Source organism: Cydia amplana, chromosome 2, assembly GCF_948474715.1.
Source record: "Cydia amplana chromosome 2, ilCydAmpl1.1, whole genome shotgun sequence".
Taxonomy (NCBI): Eukaryota; Metazoa; Arthropoda; class Insecta; order Lepidoptera; family Tortricidae; genus Cydia; species Cydia amplana.
In genome coordinates, this window is record NC_086070.1 from 12,099,291 (window position 1) to 12,119,567 (window position 20,277).

The following is a 20,277-nucleotide window of genomic DNA, read 5'->3' on the forward strand; positions in this document are numbered from 1 at the left end:
TGACCTTAAAAATAAAACTCTAGTCACTGCAGCATAAAAAAATGTCGTGAAACAATGCAGGTCGTCATGTGTTTAATGCATTTTCTTATTTTTATTACAAGTTTCGCCATCGACAGAAAATATTTATGTTCCTTTATTCAGTGATATATCTAAAGGCAACCACCACATAAATATTCATTCGTAAATGTAATTATCATGGCCTCATTTAACAGAAAACGTAATGCTTGACTTGTATTCATGAATAGGTACAGTCGACGTCAAAGAGAAATTTACAGCCAAAGTAACAAAAAAATGTTTACACGACCTAAATGCTATGACAATAAAGTCGTGTAAATAATTTTTTGTAACGTTAGTCGTAAAGATCTCTTTGACGTCGACTGTACCATGATAATGATTATTGATTATTATAAACCACAGAACAAGTTATAAACCGTAGAATAAATATGAACCGAAATGTCACCAGAAATATCTACAATTTATTACTTAAATGTACTACTTAATGTTACATTCGTCTCGACCCACTACCCAAAAAATAAAATAAGGTAAAATGGGGAAATTCTTATTATTTCTCGCCTTTCTCGGTGTTGAAATCAACAAAACACATACTCGTAAATAAGTATACATTTAGATTTGTCGTTTTCTGCCAGGTATGCCACTAATGAAATAATGTATTGAATTTCCTCCACTACTCGAACGCGTTGTTGTTGTTATTAAGTATTTATTTAATTTATACATCTTTACCTACTTATGTTTAGTTAACCTATTTATTTATTTTTCAGTTAAATGATTAAGATTGACTATTAAGTATCCAAAGTGTTTGCCTTACTGAAAGTCAGTGTTACAAGTAATACCAAGACGCATAATATGTAATATGATTCAAATACACAAGTGGTCTCAATATTATAACAAAAAAAGTGATTAAATGTTGAACTGTCATACATATATGCAGTTAAGCAAGGAATTCTACTAAGTTAGCCTCATTTAAAAGTTTTAAAACCTACTTCCACACTTGCTACTTAGTTTTCATGAACGTATTCAAGAAGTGCTGGAACCTAATTCCTACGTACGAAAATACATTATAACAGTAGTTATACACGTAATGTATAGAGTAAATTCATGTTAGTTTTAAAAATTACGAATCCGATTTCGTTTAGTATTATTTTTTATGTTCAGTATTTGACAACAGTGAGACTTGTTCTTCGCAGGGCGAAACATTTACCTCTTTAACGTATTTGTAAGTATTGCAATGTCATAATTTATTATTTTTAATTAGGTTCGTATCTGTCGATACAAAGTGATATGTTGCTGTGACGATGTATGATAAAATTATTTAACTGAACGTCTTTCTAGAATTTGTTTGGCATCGACGACGGTTTGCATGTAATTGACATCAAGGAATTAAAATAAAACAATATTTCATAGACGGGGTGAAGTCAGCCATAGGCAACATTCACTTGTTTTTACGTCAATTATTCATTTCGGACTTAGACCAGGGTCCTGTTTACAGTATTGCGATGTAGTGTAGATCAATTTTATGAATTATTTTACGTATACTACTTTTGCAATTTTATCGCAGGTTTATTGTTTAGGTCTGTATAGTTGAAAATTGTTGCATACAATTATGGATGTTACTAAATAAACATGTTCTAAACAATAATAGTTGTTTAATTTTGTACCTGTGTATGAGGTGTATATTTTTTGTTTATTTTAAATTATAAAGTAGATATAGCTATGGGCGCCGCGGTCTGTCGGCGCGGCGCCCATAACCGCCGCCGCCGCCAGACCAAAGCCCGGCGTGGCGCCGTGCACTCCAGCGCCAACTAGCTATCCCTGCCGCTTCTTTCCGCAATCACCCTTCGCGACAACATATCCATTTTCACCCCCACCACTTAGATGGTTGGCAGTCCTTGTGGGATTCTCCAGAAACTTTGTCCCTCGCACAGCTAAACTGTGGAATGAATTACCGCCTGCGGTATTTCTGGACCGATACGACCTTCAAACTTTCAAGAAAAGAGCGTATTCTCATATTAAAGGCTGGCAACACACTTCGCATTTTAGGGGTCGGCGCCCCGCCCATCTCTAAGTAGATATAATATACGCCGGTGTGCCAAGGCCTATGTGTATAACATACCTATTTTTCGGGGTATTTATAATAATGACGTACGACGTGAAATGATAATGATTATCCAAGTACCTAATACGTACAGTTGTGAAAAGCCCATAAACTCGTCAATGTTTAATATTAAAAGGTGCGTAGTTTGATTTCGCTGTACGCTGCGCGTCTCTTTATGCTTGTGGTCACTGCATTAAACATAAATATATTTTTATAGGTATCGCTTCTTTCTTACCGAAACCTAAAACAGATGAAGAAACGAAGGATTTCATGCTCAAAAGGATATTCAACTACAAGTACGAGCCAATAGTTCCGGATGTATTCACATATAAAAAGGCGTCTGAAGTGCGAATAAAGACCGTCGATGAAGTGGCTCATAATTACATAAAGTAGGTTTCTTTTGTTTGTCAGTAGATATTGCATGTATAATTAATTACCAACTTCACGTGCCACACCAGCTCGGAAAGGCTTACGTACTTTGCACTTCAAAAACGGATAGCAAAATTTCACTTTGCTATCAGTAATTTACATATGAGGCAAAGTAATCACAAGCAAATTTTGAGTTGTTTTCTTATGTTTGCTGGTAGAATTTACTTTTAAATGATGATAAAAGTAAATTCTACCTACTTAATGTTATTTTCTTTTTCAGTAAAAAGAAACCTGAAGAAAAAAAGTAACTATGAAGATTATCATTTAGCTCGTACGTAGTTTTATTTTATACGTTATATGTATTAGCCGATTAGGTATTAAATAAGAAGCGAATTCAGATTTCAAAATTAACATACCAATTCTAATACTTGAAATTTGAATTGGCCTAAGAGGTTTCTTGTTTTTAAGAGTTGCGTAGGTAATATAGCGTTAGAACTACTATCGACTCATCATAGCTATCATGGACAAATGGTCGAACTGAATGCCTTCCTGGAATATCCACTAGTAATAAATTTATTTATTTATTTGTATTTATTTGTTTACACGACCTATTCAAACAGGTTTTTGGTGAATTGACTTACTTAAAATACTTAGATATATAAATACAACAAACGTACACTCATATATATTTTTTTACCAGCAGCATGTTAAATAAAGTACCTATACAATTGTAAATAATTGATTTGAGAAAATTATAGTTTTATTTAATACCTATTCAGCAATATACTTTGCTGATTTGATTACAAATTATGATCGAGCAACAGTTTAACTTTTTAGTATCTCGGTACTTATAGTAAATACTGTATGTGTATCACCTATGCTTAATTAAATAGCAGTATTAGTTATAATAAAGTAAGTTGGGTAAATACTTTCTAAGAATGGCTTATAAACAGTCATGGTTTGCCGTAGGTGGCACTATTAATATGAGTCTCAACTCAAGCAAGCAAACAAACCAAGTAAGAAGTCAAAAATCAAAGTTATCCGGTAAATGTCATTCCCGGTTTTTATCTCTGTTCACCTACTGTTGGTTCTTTAGTCTTTAGCCTTGATTTAGACAGACCATCTATTGCCACATTTCCGAGCAGTGGCGTGAAAAGGTATTTAAATTGGAACAGTCTGGCACCTAAGTCTTTCTTGACACGTTCTGAATTCCAAACGACTTGACGTGTTCTGTACGGCTACCATCAGTTTAGCACTGACATAAACGCCGTCGAGAACGTAATTTACTTTCTATACATCTCGCTCGTACTCGCATATTAGTGCAAACGAGATGTATAGAAAGTAAATTACGTTCTCGATAGCGTAAATGTCAGTTTTGACACTGTCTCATGGCGTACCATGGCTCTGTTCTCTTATAAGGAGTCGCTATTCGCTAATGAGCAAAGGGTATAATCGAACAATAGTTATTTGTTTCACAAGGAGGTAACGTTTTTGTTCAACCCCTCGTGCTAATATTTATATCCGAGTAAGCGTAAGATTCCAAAATTGAACCACGAGCATACCAAGTGGTTCGAAAAGTGAAATCTTGAGCGTTGCGAGGGTTTCAACGCACGAGTCATATATAAATGAACGTTATTAGATATATTTATTACTCACGACACGGGACTGGATGAATCGGGCAAAAGATCGACATGAGTGGAAGAAGAGAGAAGAGGCCTACATCCAAGATTGGATCACCAAAAGGCCACCGTAATGATGACGAAACTTGTTCTGCGGTTGTGGCATCTTAAAACTTACAAAACGTAAGTACTTAGGTAAAGTGTTTTATATTTTAGACTGATAGAACTAGACTGAACAAAATGCCTTTATATCATCCTTGCGGTTTCACGTGGTTATCTAACTGGGGCAATATCTGTTTTGTCACGTAACCGCCAGCTGTTGGCTACTGGATCGGTGCCTAAAACATCCAGTTGGATTATTGAAGTAGGTACAAGAGACGACACCTTATAGAGCAAATCGTTTCGACACGCAGTGTGTTGTATGGTGCATGATGCACAGTGCGGATTTGACGGAAATTAACTTCATCGTACAGCTTTCGGCCAAAGCCTTGCTGCAAAATTGCAGTATGCTCTTTTATTTTACTTTTGCTTGTCAAAAAAGCAACGGCTTAGAAGTGTTCTCTATTACGTGGCATGTATGTTCATGCCGTACATGTTTAATAGTTCTGTCTAAAACCGAAACCCCTGAGCGATGGCTCTTAAAACGGACATTTATGTATAAGTAATTTGGTACTTATGTTGATATACCTGGGTATATTCATTATTTACATACTATTGAGGATGAATCTAAATCGTATTTGTTGTTTGCGATCGCTTGCTTTACATAGCTTGTCAAATGCATGAAGGAACGATTGTTGGTTAAGTTAAAATACTGTTCAATTTTCGATTAACTCTGGTACCTAGTTATAACTTACTTACTATGTAGTTTCATCTGTATTCAAGAAATACTCGGTTTGTTACAGTTCCTTCAAGTAGGTAAGTTTCATACCTGAGAGACCACGCAAACAAATAATTCACGTAGCTTATATCAAAACTTCCCAACATTTAGTATTCTGAAGAATACTTCAAGTGAAGTGAAGCGCCTCCGTAAATTGAATTCGGTATTTCGTAGTGGAGCAAAGAGCACGCCTGCACTAGCAACCATACATCAACACACTTGTCTTACTTCGCTGGTTTTATATCTCAACCCACACACATCATAAATTCTACAGTGGGTTTACATAATTTTTGTTATTGTTAAATTAAATGTAGAAGTGACAAGCTTCCGTGTTTTGTCCATGATGTAGGTTTTAAGTAAACATGGAATTTCAGCTTAGGTATTAATAATATACAAGTACTGCCATATGTGACATTCCACGGGTAAAGGTACCATTGGCGGTCGGTGCTAACGATGTTATTAACGACGCTACAATATTAAGCTAGGGTGCTAAGCGACGTAAGCGCCAACCGCCATAAGGCACCTTTACCTGTGGAACGTTACATACATATTTGGGATTATGGTAATAAGTGTAATAACAAAAAATCGGTCAAATGCGTGTCGGACCACTCATAATAATGGAGGTATGGAACCCTCTATTATGCGTGGTCCGACACGCATTTGACCGGTTTTTTTCATCCCAAATATGTAGGTATATGTGAATGTTAATAGCTTGTGCAAAAATATATAATCTTACATTTTTGATGGTGTGTTTTAGGACTAGGTTCGTGATAAAAAAAAATATCGCACGGTGCGGTGGATTATTCAGCGTAGCAAAGAAAGGCCTCAAGCCTGGCTATTCAAAATTTTTGGCAAACGTATTATGATATATAAACAAGCGCGACGAATTTTCCAAAATTGCTGGCTGAACCCACTGTACCTTAAAAACGTGGCTGGTTGCAAGTAAGTTAAGAATGTTTTCCTTAAGTCAGTCTGTACAAACGGTTCTAAGATACATATCTTACCTATATTGCACCTAACCGCATGCAAGTAAGTAGGGTTGCAAAATAATCTACAACTCACGGCGCGATTCGGGAAATGATTTAGAGATTCACTAGATATGAAATAGTAAAGATATGTGACGTTCCACGGCAAAAGGTACCATTGCCCCGGCTGAATATTGGAGCGGCGTTAATAATAGCGTAAGCGCCAGCTGCCATAAGGTACCTTTTGCCGTGGAACGTCACATATCTTTACTATTTCATATCTAGTGAAACTCTAATTAATTTCCCGAATCGCGCCGTAAGTCTGTATTGCCCACGTGTAGTTAAAATATCACTCCAAACAGAGCTGAAAATCCTGTTAATGAATCTAGGCATCTGTTAATTGACCTAAAAAGCGTTTAACTATAGTTAAAGGGACTTTTTACCTTAATTGGGTTAAGTATTCTCAGTGCTAAATGGTAGTTAACCGTCAGCCAGAAGGCATTGGGTGGGAATAAATACGAGTAGGTATGTATATATTTTTTTATAAAACATCTGGGCTTTGAATGCCCTAATTACGATTTAGTATTATTGAAAAAGATTCCAGACTTAAGAAAAGATCTCAAAATTGCTTTATTATTAACCTTTTCGACGCCGTGTCAAACACAAAAGCTGTCACGCTGACGCCACGTCACCGAAGTGTCAAAACTGAAATTGAACTTTATGCATATGCATATGTATGTACGTCTTATCTTGCTCTGTGGTCTGTGACATTAATCGGTCTTTGGCGTTGAACCTACGGTGCGGATATATCGGTAATTGGCGTCAAAAAGGTTAATCACTAGCTACACTTCAAATGTTTATCGCTCTAAATGCCCGATTTCGAACCTCACGCTTCTACATAGTCCTTTCAAATACTAAAAACCCGATTATTTCCGAGTCTGACTCATGCGCTGAGGGCTTCGTACAAACTATCGTACCTACTATACGATTAACATAAAGCAAAACCCCTAAAAAAATCTTTTACAGTACATATGAGGCTACTTTTCCGCACTAGTGCGTAAAATAGCACTTTTCGTGCGTATGTCGAAACTTTAAAGTGCCATATGTACTGTAAAACGTTGTTCGATACACGTGCGAATAGGTAATTCGCAACTCGTGTCGATTTAAAACACTCCCTTCGGTCGTGTTTTAATTTATCGCCACTCGTTTCGAATTTCCTCTTTTTCGCACTTGTATCGAAAATAACTATTACAGTACATATGGGGCTACTTTTCCGCACTAGTGCGTAAAATAGCACTTTTCGTGCGAATGTCGAAACTTTAAAGTGCCATATATGTACCGTAAAACGTTGTTCGATATACGCATTTTCGCACTTGTATCGAAAATAACTATTTTCACACAAAATTTATGAAGAATGACTTTCATTTGTTACTTTTCTAGTTCCATAACCTAGGTTGGTCTCTATGAAACTATTGATCTTGGGTAGAAATGGAGTCAGTCGACTTAAAAATATATTCAAAATTGACGATTTTGTCGCTGTCTGTATTTTTTTTCCAAAATACGTAATTTCTCAAGATCTGGCAGGTGCCCTCAGTGCCCCATTAAAAAAAATCCAACCTGTATATATAGTTATGCATTTAAAGAGGTGTTAATATGATAATTATGTTTCATTCACAGCAAGAAATATTTCAAAATATTTTTTGCAACTGCGCAACTGAATTATTATTACAAAATTATAATCAGAATCTGCACAGCTTATTGAATGACGTTAGTTAAGTTTAAAACTTTCAAAAATAAGGGACCTTAAACTGACAAACTTTTCTACTAAATAACAAGCTGCAAACAAGAAACTTTGATAACTAGCTCTTGTGTTAAATTAATTTAATCTTATGTATGATAGTGCTACTAATGTATAAAGTGTGACGGTTTCAGGGGCGTCGTACCCTAGGGTGCGTTACAGTAGTAAATAATCCTCGCCGCCCCTCGCATAAAGATTATCTCCATTTTCAGTTTACGTGTTGGGTCCATAAACTGTAGTAGTGGGCGTGACCCACACGTATGGCGGGTAAAGTGGCGATACAAAGATCATTTGACCTTTTATGTCACAGGATTTACAGATTGAAATGAAAACGAGTTGAAATTACGGTAAAGTTACTGTCACCACCACACCTATTATAGGGACAGTATACATCGTGCACGTGCAACCTTATTTATTCATAGCACCAGTGGCAACATTCCAACAAGTAGGTACCCGTTGCTTATGAGGTACAGAATACAGATGTTTTGGGTGCCAAGTGCCAATCATTGAGGATATTAGGGTAAACTCTTTGAATGGATGTCGTTACCTACTTATGCTATTTATATGATCATCATCATCATCTTCTTCACGTTGTCCCGGCTTTTTTTGATGGCTCATGGGAGCCTGGGGTCCGCTTGGCAACTAATCCTAAGAATTTTCACGAAACAGACTGCCATCTTTACTTCACTCCATGCCTTAAAAGTCCATGCCTTTGAACTTTAGTCCATGCCTTTATCCACAGTAGGTATTTTTAACTATATGTTGTTTAGAAAAATGTGAAAGTGAAAGTCTTTATTCTTCACTTTTAAGCATATTACAATGCAGCATAGACTAGGAATCCTCTAGACGGAGTTTAGAGCAATTATTTCATGAAACCGATGCTGCCAAAAATACGGGGGTGCGGGAGGACGAGGTGAGCGAATCCCATGCCGTGATTGGTCCGTTCATAGACACGGACCAATCACGGCACGGGATTGACTCGAAGATGGAGTAAAACTACCGTATAAGTGGCAGAGGGGGTAGCGTTACTATGCTCATGCAGTCAATGCACTTATAAATGTCAAAAACAACCACTCGGTTCTGACCCTATACCTACTACAGCCCAAGATACCGGCGCAAGAAACTCGGCTGGACGCATTAAAAAAATCTTAGAAACACGTAGTTATTCCAGAAAACAAAAAAAAAATACATAACAAAAATAAGAAAATTAATAAAATAATATAGACAAATTATATATTTATGTGAATTAGTAGGTATACTAGAAATCTGACATGCTCAAAATTCAGACAGAACCGGTGGAATGTAGGCAAATATTATTTAACTTTCTTAGCAATATTTCATTACGTAACTTTACTTAGTAGTTTAGAGGGAAATAACATTTGTACAAGTCGATAAATGCTGTGATAAATGTCTTCCTGAAATGAAGCTCTGACGTCGGAAACGCTGCGAGATAAGAGCAGCACGGCACGACGTTTGTCGGGTTTGCATTATGTCTGACTTTATTTACTTTAATCTAAATATTACTGACGCATCGTTCGTACTCATTTAAATATTTTTATATTGAAATTGCAATAATGTATATACCTAATTAAGTGTATGCAGTGAAAAAAAAAAACAAGTAGGTATCTACATTGATTTTGATAAAAATGACGAGGGAAGTATTTTCTTGTTTGTAAAAAATTTGGGCTGAAAATCTCATTATATGGTTGAAAAATTGTGTGTAGTTAAGGACTTGCAATTAGTATTTTTAAGTTGTTTAATTAGTAGTAATTAATTGATTCCATAAAACATTATAGGAAGCACACGCGAACACACTTGCATGTATTATGCAGCAATTTAATTAAATGCGGCTTAATTTTCGTTACACAATGAATTAACTTAAGACAAATTATAGGTCTTTAACTATATATTTTTTTTTGCAAATCACCATTAAGTGTTATGCAATTTTGGTACAGCGTAGTTGAATTACAGGAACTAAAAATAATTCTAAAGAGGTAATCAAATTATGGTGGACTCTAATAAAACCTGCACCGAAATTGCCACAAAATGTATGACTTTCCGATACCTGCCGATACCTTACTCAAAGTCGTCATGCCTAACCGCCTAGCCTGATTTCATTGTCTTAAATCGCCTGATAATTCTATGTTTCATTATTAACAACACATGATAATATTTATGGAATTAAAATAAGCGTAAAATTACTTAAAACCGAACTAAACCGTGCTCAGCAATAATTACCGCCTACCTATGTAAAAGTTCCTGGCGCTATTGTGAGTTGTGAAATTTGGCCTGTAATTATCTAACTTCTATCTCCGTAATTGCTCAGAATTTAGCATATTGGTTTTACAATTTGTAGCCGGTCTCCAGCTTTTAGATATCGCTTCGATAAATGTAAGCAAATAATGTACCTAATAAATTAATTCTGTTTGAACGATATTAGTAGTGTTAGTTGAAACCCGTTGCCGGTAGGTCTGCTTTAATGCGAGCTTCAATTGGAATTTAATCCTACAAATATTATACCATATATTCTGTTGGGGCATATTGTAGTTATAATAGACATATGTACAATCCGACGGGTGCTATTAGGTATTTCCTTAATAGATACATACAATTTACCAGCTTGTAAATACCGCGTAAACTTAGTACATACGTGTATATTATAATTTATAATAGTGTTGTTAAATTACACAACACATCTTTTTTAACTAAAGGAACCTTACTAAGTAGTTATACTATCTTTTAAAATGTCACAAAAAATCGAATGTCAACATTGCAAAACTATGAAAAAGTATAGAAGAAAGCAATTCAATATTTAAAAAAAATAACGGGTTGCACTCCGGGAGTGCTGGCAGAAGTGAAAACTCAATCACTATTGCAAAATGTCTGCAGCACTATGTATAATTGAGGTTAACGCCATCTAGCGTTATTTAGTCGCATTACTTGAAACCCCTAAGCACATCACTGTTAGTACTCGAGTTATATTAATACCAGTTAGAGCGAAACTCACTAGATGGCATTTAAATCAATAAAGAAAAACTCAATGCATTGAAGTAACAGTTTTTCGATCAGGTCACGTGTCCGTCTTACGGTCACGTGACACCTCTCGCGAGTTTAACATTTTTTCCCCATCACAAAAAGTACATAGCGCCGCTAAAGAAGTTTTCACTTCAAAAAAACATAACACGCATAAATAAAGCTAAAACACCACCGCACATGGTGCATAGTTCAGAGCTTTTTAGCGGGCTATCATCAGTACCAACAGCCAGGGATCGGAACCGGTTTTTTGCAAAAACTTAGAAATAACCATATTTTTCGAATTATTTTATACTCGAAATGTAGGACTCAGTTGTGTTTTTAGGTTACGACTTCATATTATTAGATTGCCCAATTAGAAATGAAGTAATTAGCAAAGAACGAAAAAATACCGTTTCCGTTCCCATACAAAAAATACCGGTATCCGATCCCTGCCAACAGCGGTAAGTAGGTTATATTTATCAGGTCTATATATGTTTCGTGATGGTGGTGCTGTGTGTGTGTTTCTATAAACCGTCACTCCTATTGGTCTTACTGTAAAGTTACCTTAATCACTGTAAAGTTATATAGGTATATCAGAAATAGGAAAGGCATTCCAGAAATTCTATCCGCTTAGTAGTAGGTTGGACATGATTAGTTGATTACGCATACCAATAAATAGGTATTTTCGAAGTAGGTACGTCAGTGGTGCTGTGTTACCGCTGCTAAACATTGAGACTAGCGGCGCGATTCGGGAAATGATTTAGAGATTCACTAGATATGAAATAGTAAAATATGTGACGTTCCACTGCAAAAGGTACCATTGCCCCGGCTGAATATTGGAGCGGCGTTAATAATAGCGTTGCCGTACCTTTTGTCGTGGAACGTCACATATCTTTACTATTTCATATCTAGTGAATTTCTACATCATTACCCGAATCGCGCCGTAGGACTCATGTCCTGAGCTCTTATTTTAAACATAATCACACTTAACCTACGTAAAAAATTCTTACAAGTTTTTTTTAACCCCAGCACAAACAGGAGTATTTTATTCGTCATGGTGTATTTTTTATTTGAAAGACAACTTGATCGGGTGTCTTGATTCTTAGTATTCAATGTCACTTGCCACTTTTATAGCTTTCGATTTATAGTAATGTAGTCCGTATGATCGATTTTATGACATGATTGACATGGTACTGGTGACCCCAGTGTGCGACGCTCTCATTATTTTATTACATATCTATCAGAAATATACGTTCTTAATAGCATAGAGAAATGGGGTACAAATATGATAGAATTACGTGACATAATCAAGAGGACCCAAAATAGGCGAAATCATGAGCTGTTATTAACCTCAAACGCGCTCTGAAATGAGAACGCAATTATATTTTTAATTTTTGTATTTAATATTTCCGATTCGGTTGTTAGAGTCTGTGCTGAACTAGCTATACGTGGTTATTAGTAACATTAACTTAGTTCGTTAATATTATGTTTTAAAATTAAAGTGACGATGAAACATATCATGCATTTATTCTGAGATGTAAAATAGAAGTTGCTGAAACTGCATGGCAACACATTATTTTTAACATGTAGGTACCTGAGTACTAAATACACTTATTTATTACAACCTGTAGGCACTAAAATTAAAATTAACGAGGTAGGTGACGATCGTCATAACATAACGAACGAAAATATTTCACCCCCAATAATTTAATTGGGGCTGCCTTCAATTGATATTAATGAACGTTATTCACGTTTTCTTTCTCGTTTCTTTTTTATTGTTCGTATTTGGCAAACCTACCATAATATTTCATACTGTAGTATTATTTGTTACTACATCATATGCTTTTTTGTGCAAAATGCATGTTTTTTTGTTTATCTACAATTTTATCATTTGCACTTAGTCTCAGAACGTTTGTACTCTATAGATCAATGTAATCTCACTGGTCATTCCAGTACAAAAGCCGGGCACTACATCGGGACTAAAACCAACTAGTTGTAACAGTAGGTACATTGTGCAATTAGGGAGGTAGGTATGGGCACAATTGTTAACGAGAGTCAATAGAAACACGATGCGCAGAGCACAGAGGATTTTTATGACTCGAGTTGACATATTTTATATCTCCCGTGTTTCACACAATGACTTTAATCAATCACATTTGCGAAGGACAAAAAATTAAGTGAAATAAGTGCTAAATACGGTAAAATTACAGATATCGTCCGCAATTTTGAAAACTCATTTCCCTTAATATCGTGCCAGACAATTAGTAACTACTAGACATTACCTTATAGGACTTGATCAATGCTGTTAAAGCAATGAAAAGCTTTTGGGACACGTTTAGAAATTATATTGATATTGGTTTGATATTATTATTTTAGAGCAAAAAATAAAATCGTGAGTAGGTACCGATATTGAAACAAATTGGTATCGCAATTAAAGTTTCAAAATTCAGCTCTTGGGCGTTCACCTTGCCTTATTATTCGTCTAGACCATGATTACACGGCAACCTAATTGTTAGTAGCATGACCGTGATTACTGGCCTCATGCACGTCAAACGCCAGTTTCATGCAAATTTGCCGGCCAGCTTCGCATAAACCTCGCTTTTAACACGTCCAAATAACGAAAATGATGTTACAGGAATAAAGTTACATTTAAAAGTGTTTATGGCGCTCGACCAAAGTTTAGCTTAGTCGTTAGTGAGTTTACCTCCACCGATGATTTTGCTGGGCTGTAAGCATAGTAGTCACTAACTAGGCAATGTATACTTTCTTCCTGAGTCATTTATATTTTTGTTATAACTATGATAATATATTATGATAATATTGCGACTTCCAGTAAGCACATTGCAAGCTTATCAACTTTGGGATGAGGCCGTTGTGTGTGATATATTATAGTCTTCTTCTAAAATAAAAATCTTACTGATCAAAAAACCTACTAATGGCTGGTCGTAGCTCATTCAGTCCGTCGCGGTCGCTACGAGCGCGCAGTCGTCTACGCCGTAGCTTGGTACTACAGCGCTACAGTCGTGCGTAACTTTGTGCAACTCGACTTCTACAATAAAGTAACTAGCCTACTCACTTGAATAATTACGATATCTGATATTCTAGATTGTCTTCTAGCATGTGTTTAAATACAAAATTGTTTAGTGACATTAAGGGAAAACAGTGACTGAATAGTGCATAACGGTAACCTACTTTATTGGCTACGGCATAACACGGAGGTGAGTACTAAGTAATGGCGACTATATTTAGAACCTATTCATATTCAATAAACTTTATAATTACTATATTACTTATCCCAGAACTGTATGCAAAATGAATAACCCGGTACGGGTCTCTTAACGCTCTTATTTTAATACTTCCTCGGAAATCCCACGTTCGCTGGTAATATCGGGAATCTTTTGAATACCAATTGCAAAATGGTTTTAGTAATTCTTTGCAGGCAAAATGCAATTTCGTTCGTGCTACCAATTGCCATGCAAAACGAGAAAGAGCGGTTGTGTTCGAAAGCAGCATGGACTAGGTAAACATTTGTAGGTTTGCAGCCTGAATTTTATGCACGAGTTTACATATATATGTAGGTAACCCTACAAGTTCTTAAGATGGGCCACGTATTTAATGATGTAAGATTTATTCCGTTGTCATTGCCACTTGCACCATCCCACTAACCCGGGGTTAACCGGTTAAACCGTTAACCCAGTGTCAAATTGTACTGGTAACCATGGTAACTCCTGGTTTAACCGGTTAACTCTGGGTTAGTGGGATGGTGCTAGTGGCCCTAAGGTTCTAGCAATTCTTCATCAATTTAAAATGTTGTATTGCCCGTTGTTTTAATTTTGTACCACTTTCAAAAAAAATCCGACATGAACATTAATGCCTAAAAAAAAGTTATCCCGACAAATATTGTACAACCAATAACAACACCAACAAGTAATATTTGCGACAAGATAAGGGTATTTCTATAAAAATATATCTGCGGTCTAATTGCCACGACCCATACAAAATGTATGAAAAGAGTCGTGGTAATGAGACACAACCGCAAACATATTCTCAGAGAATGGCCCACAAACTGAACGTTTCACAGATAAGAAACTTGATGTAACAAACCAACTTTATGCTGGTCGTAATTTGCCGGTTTTTGAACGCATCATAGAGGGTTTATGGTATGTGGGTAGATAAAGTACTTTATTAGCGCATCGGAGAATAGGCCTGTAAACCTGACAACTGCACAGCCGAAATTTAATCGGTTCAGTGAACATTTCAGAGGTCTAGGAAACTGGCTAGAGGCTACTGCTAGTACAAAAGCTATTTATGCTAATAAAACAGCTTAAAGCACACTTGATTCCCTTAAATTGCGTCGTATTAGTGGAACCCTTATAGGAAATATTACGTGCTTTTATGTTAATTTGATTTATTTATTTTTCCCAAGATTCTTTCATATGTCCCAATTTCACCAGAATCTATCCGTTTTATTAAACATTAAAATCCAAATATCTATACACGGTTATTTTGACTTAAAAGTTTATATTTTAATATAACGTTATAGCATAGGTACTATTAGCAGTTTATATAACCGTAAAACGGGTGAGTGATATACAACTCGATCAATACCGTAACCCGGGGTGACTTTCAAATGCAGGGGCGAATTCGATATTTCAGTTTTTCAGCCGTTACATATTTTTATTCGGATTTTTTAGTAGTAGGTAAACAAGTATGTATAATAATCTAACTTGTTACACGAACAGTTCGAGAAAATAATGAATAATGATAATTTAGTGGCAGTTTTAAAACTATCAAAGTATCCCCAAAATTTCCTAAAGTCACCTCGTTTTACGGTAACGTCCACAGGCGAGAATGGGTAACAATACCAAAACGTTTGATCATGCGAATACCAACTTAATCCCAGATAGATTTTATTCAAAAGGCTCATATTATATGAATGGGTTCTGTTAATCGGCAAATAGCTTTCCAATCCGGCTAACATATCAAAGATCTTAAGGTTGTCTCTGTGATAATTTCCTAACCAATTGATCTTATAGGTACCCAATATAATGCGAGTGGGATCAAAGACGGTTTACCTGTTCACTTCGCAAACATTCTCAATCTAACAGATAGACGTCTGTATAGTGTCTACTTGTTTAAACTGTTTTGTTATTTTCTGATCAAAATATATTATCAACCACTCTATTTTTACATTTGCGTATTGCTTGGCAAGTTGTTCACAATATTTCAAAATAGTTTTTATAAATACTATAGGAGTACAATACAATTTTCATAACACAAGGTAATCAACTGACTTTAAGGTTAATTACTTTAATTACAGGTCCTTATTAAATACGCTTCATTTTTAATGATTTACTTACCTGTTTGATAATTAATATTCAACAAGTAACAAGTATCTACTTAAAACAACTACTTATCTCAATATTAATTTAGTAATGGAATCCAAAATATTAATAAAGCCTACTGAGAGCGGATGATAAAAACTAATTTGAAGTAACTAATTTTACAGGAGAGCGAATAAACGTAATTGTGCTTATTTTGAATGTATTAAAATTACACTGATATATTCAAGAAAAGTATTCTGTGTAATCAAATATGATAAAATTTCGAAACTTTATCGCAAATTCCTGTTTCAATCGATAAAGTAAAGACGAATCTTTATTTCGACTGACTTCAGTCGAGTGACTAAATACTCACTGATGACTGAAGTTCCTCTGTTTTTTAGTAAAGGCACTAGGCCCCATGGGCACTTTTTGTCTCCGTTATCAGACCAGCTTGATGATACTATAATATGAAGAGGAAACATTAGTGGTAATTTTTCAATCAAAAAGGTCACACAGATCATTTCTTTCTCTTCTTTCTTTTCATCTCATTTTCAGTTCCCAAAATTTCGTTACGGTTGGTCAAATTTTGGAGGAGTATAATGTCGAGAACGAAACCTCTATTTCTGAGAATTTTAACCCTTATCTTGGCAAGGCTCAAAATATCTTAAGTATACTTAAACATTTTTTTTTGGTGACCTATTGAGCATACTAGACTATAAAACAATAAGGTAAAACATCCAGGATTTTCCAGTTTCGGAAAATCATATGTATCATATTTGATACAATGCTAATCCCTCGACAAACCAGGTGCCTACTTTTGGGAAGAAAAATGTAGATTTTAACAAAAATAAAACATTTAAGTAGTGCAACAGAAATCATCATTTATTGCTTATTAAACGCAACCTAAAGCACCAGATGACTATTACACCTGTAAAAATAAATTATATCTACGAATATCAGATCACATAGGGGAAAAAGTCGTCAACAAAAAGTTGTGTAAAATAGGAAAAGTAAACAAATAGGTAAATAAAAGTAAAAAAAAATACTTAGGGGGCATTTTTTGGCATACAATGTTTATTCCGCGCTACGGGCTACGGCGTAGCAATAATGCTACAGCGTAAGAATATATATACAGTTAAAAAACATCTAGTACTTTAAAAAAATCAAAGTTCAATGACTAAATAGTACGATAACTAATATGACATATTTGAAACATGTTTTGTAATCCCACAAACTTTTTTTTTTAACTTGTGAACCTATTTTGACGACAACTTGGCAATGTATTAAATGTAATACAATACTTTTGACATGTGCATTTCTGAGTTCTTGGCAACGTATCTAATACCTTTAAACGAGCAATTCTTGTTTATTTATTTAGTATATATATATATATATATATATATTTCGGGGATCTCGGAAACGGCTCTAACGATTTAGATGAAATTGGCTATACGGGGGTTTTCGGGGGCGAAAAATCGATCTAGTTAAGTCTTATCTCTGGGAAAACGCGCATTTTCGAGTTTTTATATGTTTTCCGAGCGAAGCTCGGTCACCCAGATATTAAAATACATATAATACGAGTACATAAGTTTCATGTAAATATTCTGTGTATTAATTTTTTTTAATTTCGACTGCAATGGAAATATTTATGCACTATGAGATGGCCCAATAGGTTCTCATACGTAGGCCCCTAATAGTTTTAAAACCATTGACCCATCATGAGGAAGCAATAAATTTAAAATAGTTAGACGGACAAAAACGACAGGCTAAAATAAACAATGATAAGTTAAAGCGAAACCATAAGCAAAAAAAGGTTGTAATTTATGGTTATTGTATAGTTTCCAGGAATTACAAAAACTACGCAAAAACGTCTATTCTAGCTTTCACTGGGAGAGATAAAGGGCCGTCACTGTACACAACGGTAAACTAATCTAGAATCTCAACATATGACCCTAAGGTCTACAATATGATACGCAGCGGTACGAGTATCTACTTTGGTCTATTCGAATGTTTCAGTGAACACGTGCCAGCAATCCTGTGCGCGCGCGTCGCTTGCGCTGCGGCGGGCACTTTCGCATCCCTGTGCGAGCGAGCGAGATAGAGCAACGCTGGCCCGATGGCGCCATGTGTGGAAGGGAAACAGAAGAACGCGTCCCGTACGAGCAACTACAGTGACGTCACGATAAACGGGATGTGCAGACACTTCTAGCGAGAATGTATTTTATTCACTGTTAATAAAGTCGACCCTAGTTTAAGTAGAGATAAGTTGGTATTTTGTAAGGGTTTCGCTGGGGATGAGATGGGATGAGATGAGGGACACTGAGATTCCAGACGCTAGAGAGAACGGTGGTGACCATTAAATTAACTCTTGCTACGAAATATCGCCAAGTGTTATCTAACCTTATATTGTATAAAAGCAAATCTAAAATCAGTGGTTCCAGTCGGGCGAAATTAAGTTAAGTACCTAGCATTAGGCCAAGTGTTAGTAATGTTAGCTATAGATGACCAAAACTACATCGTTCTCTTTTGGTCTTCTACAACTAACAGATAGTTCATTAACTATCTGTTAGTGCATAAATATTTCCATTGCAGTCGAATTTAAAAAAAAATTAATACACAGAATATTTACATGAAACTTATGTACTCGTATTATACAGTGAAATGTAGATTATGGAAAAATACAAGACATATTAATCTAAGAAATAATGCAAAACTTCCAGTGCTAAACGAAATCTGTTATTTCCGCGGCGCCATGTTGATTATTACTAATTAATTTACAATGACACTTGTCTCCATTTTTTTTTCTATGATAAAGGAGGGTAGCTCGACATATTTATGGCAGAATTATTTTGTTAGGTAATAAAGTGAACCTGCTAGATTTTTTAAAGTTCCATTTTGGAGGGGGGGGGGGGGTCAAACTATATCGTGTTATACATCAAATTAAAGAGCTCATTTTGAGAATTTCAAATATTTTTTTTTCATAATTTTAAAATAAATAGGTTAGAAGTTACTTATTAAATTTTCCCCTTTATCTCCGAAAATACTGGGTCTAAAATTTTGGTTTTTTGGGAAGTAAAATTTGGTAAAATTAGTTCGCCCAAACGAAGGTAGGTACACCAAAACCTGGCTCCTATTTCACCACGGTGACAGTTGCGACAATTGTCGACATCACTGTTACTGACGTCACAGGCCTCCATAGACTACGGTAACCGCTTACCATCGGACGGGCGGTGTGCTTGTTTGCCACCAACATATTAATTTTAAAAAAACTCCATTATATCGCCAATAAATAAGTACTTATTTTGCGAAGCTAATGACAATTGTCACAAGAAACACGACAGTTGTCACGAAATTCCGACACAAAACTGACAAAACTCATTTCCTGTCAAGAATTACCGAAAGTTCTATTAAATCGTGTAACAATTGTCATCATCATCATCATAAACTTCGAAAGAGAAATACCTGTTTTTTGCCGATGTAATAAAGTTTTTTAAATAATACAATGATGGTGGCAAACAGGAATACGGCCCGCCCGATGGTAAACGGTATCCGTAGCCCATGGATGCCTGTGACGTAAGCAACAGTGACATTTGTCGAATTGTCGCACCTGTCGCCGTGGTGAAATAGGGGCCAGAATATACTGAGCATTATTATATACTTAAGTCTACTATTCGTTCCCACTTCCATTTCTTCGTCCTTGGATAGGCTACATTCATGCCAAGCATCATGCTTTTTGCCGGATAGCCCCATATTTTCTACCTATCTAGATTGTAAATGTTTAAGAATAATTGTAATGTAACAAATGCCGACCGTCTTAAGAGCCAACAGGAGTGGTCATTTCTCCATACAAACGTACTCGAAGTTTTGAAGCTAGAGCAATGATTTTTTCAACACAGATTAATATTGTCAATATCTGTGTCGGACCGTCTTGTTTTTTTTTTTGATATTTTTGTTTTTTAAGGCGCTAGAGCCCTTCAAAAATGGCCAAAATGGCTTAATTGACTATGCCGCAATGAGAGGCGTGCTATTCAAAACTGACATCAATTAGTCAAAAGAGCAAAACGGTCCGACACAGATAATATCATAATCATTTAGATTTCCAAATTTGGTTACGATTGGTTAAGTTTTGGAGGAGGAAACAGTCGAGTACGAAACCTCGATTTTTGATATTTTTACGCAGGATTTTTCGCCTTGTCC

The 20,277-nt window shown here is 35.6% G+C and overlaps 1 protein-coding gene across 1 annotated transcript in view; it reads left to right on the top strand.

The window, feature by feature from the left end:
- The first annotated feature begins 13,713 nt into the window (after positions 1-13,713).
- The window catches only part of LOC134658159 (suppressor of lurcher protein 1), a 315,814-nt gene continuing 309,250 nt past the window's right edge, over positions 13,714-20,277 (top strand). Inside the window, exon 1 of the mRNA XM_063513771.1 lies at positions 13,714-13,974. The gene's annotated coding sequence lies outside the window, so the exon portion shown is untranslated. The remainder of the gene's footprint in view (positions 13,975-20,277) is intronic.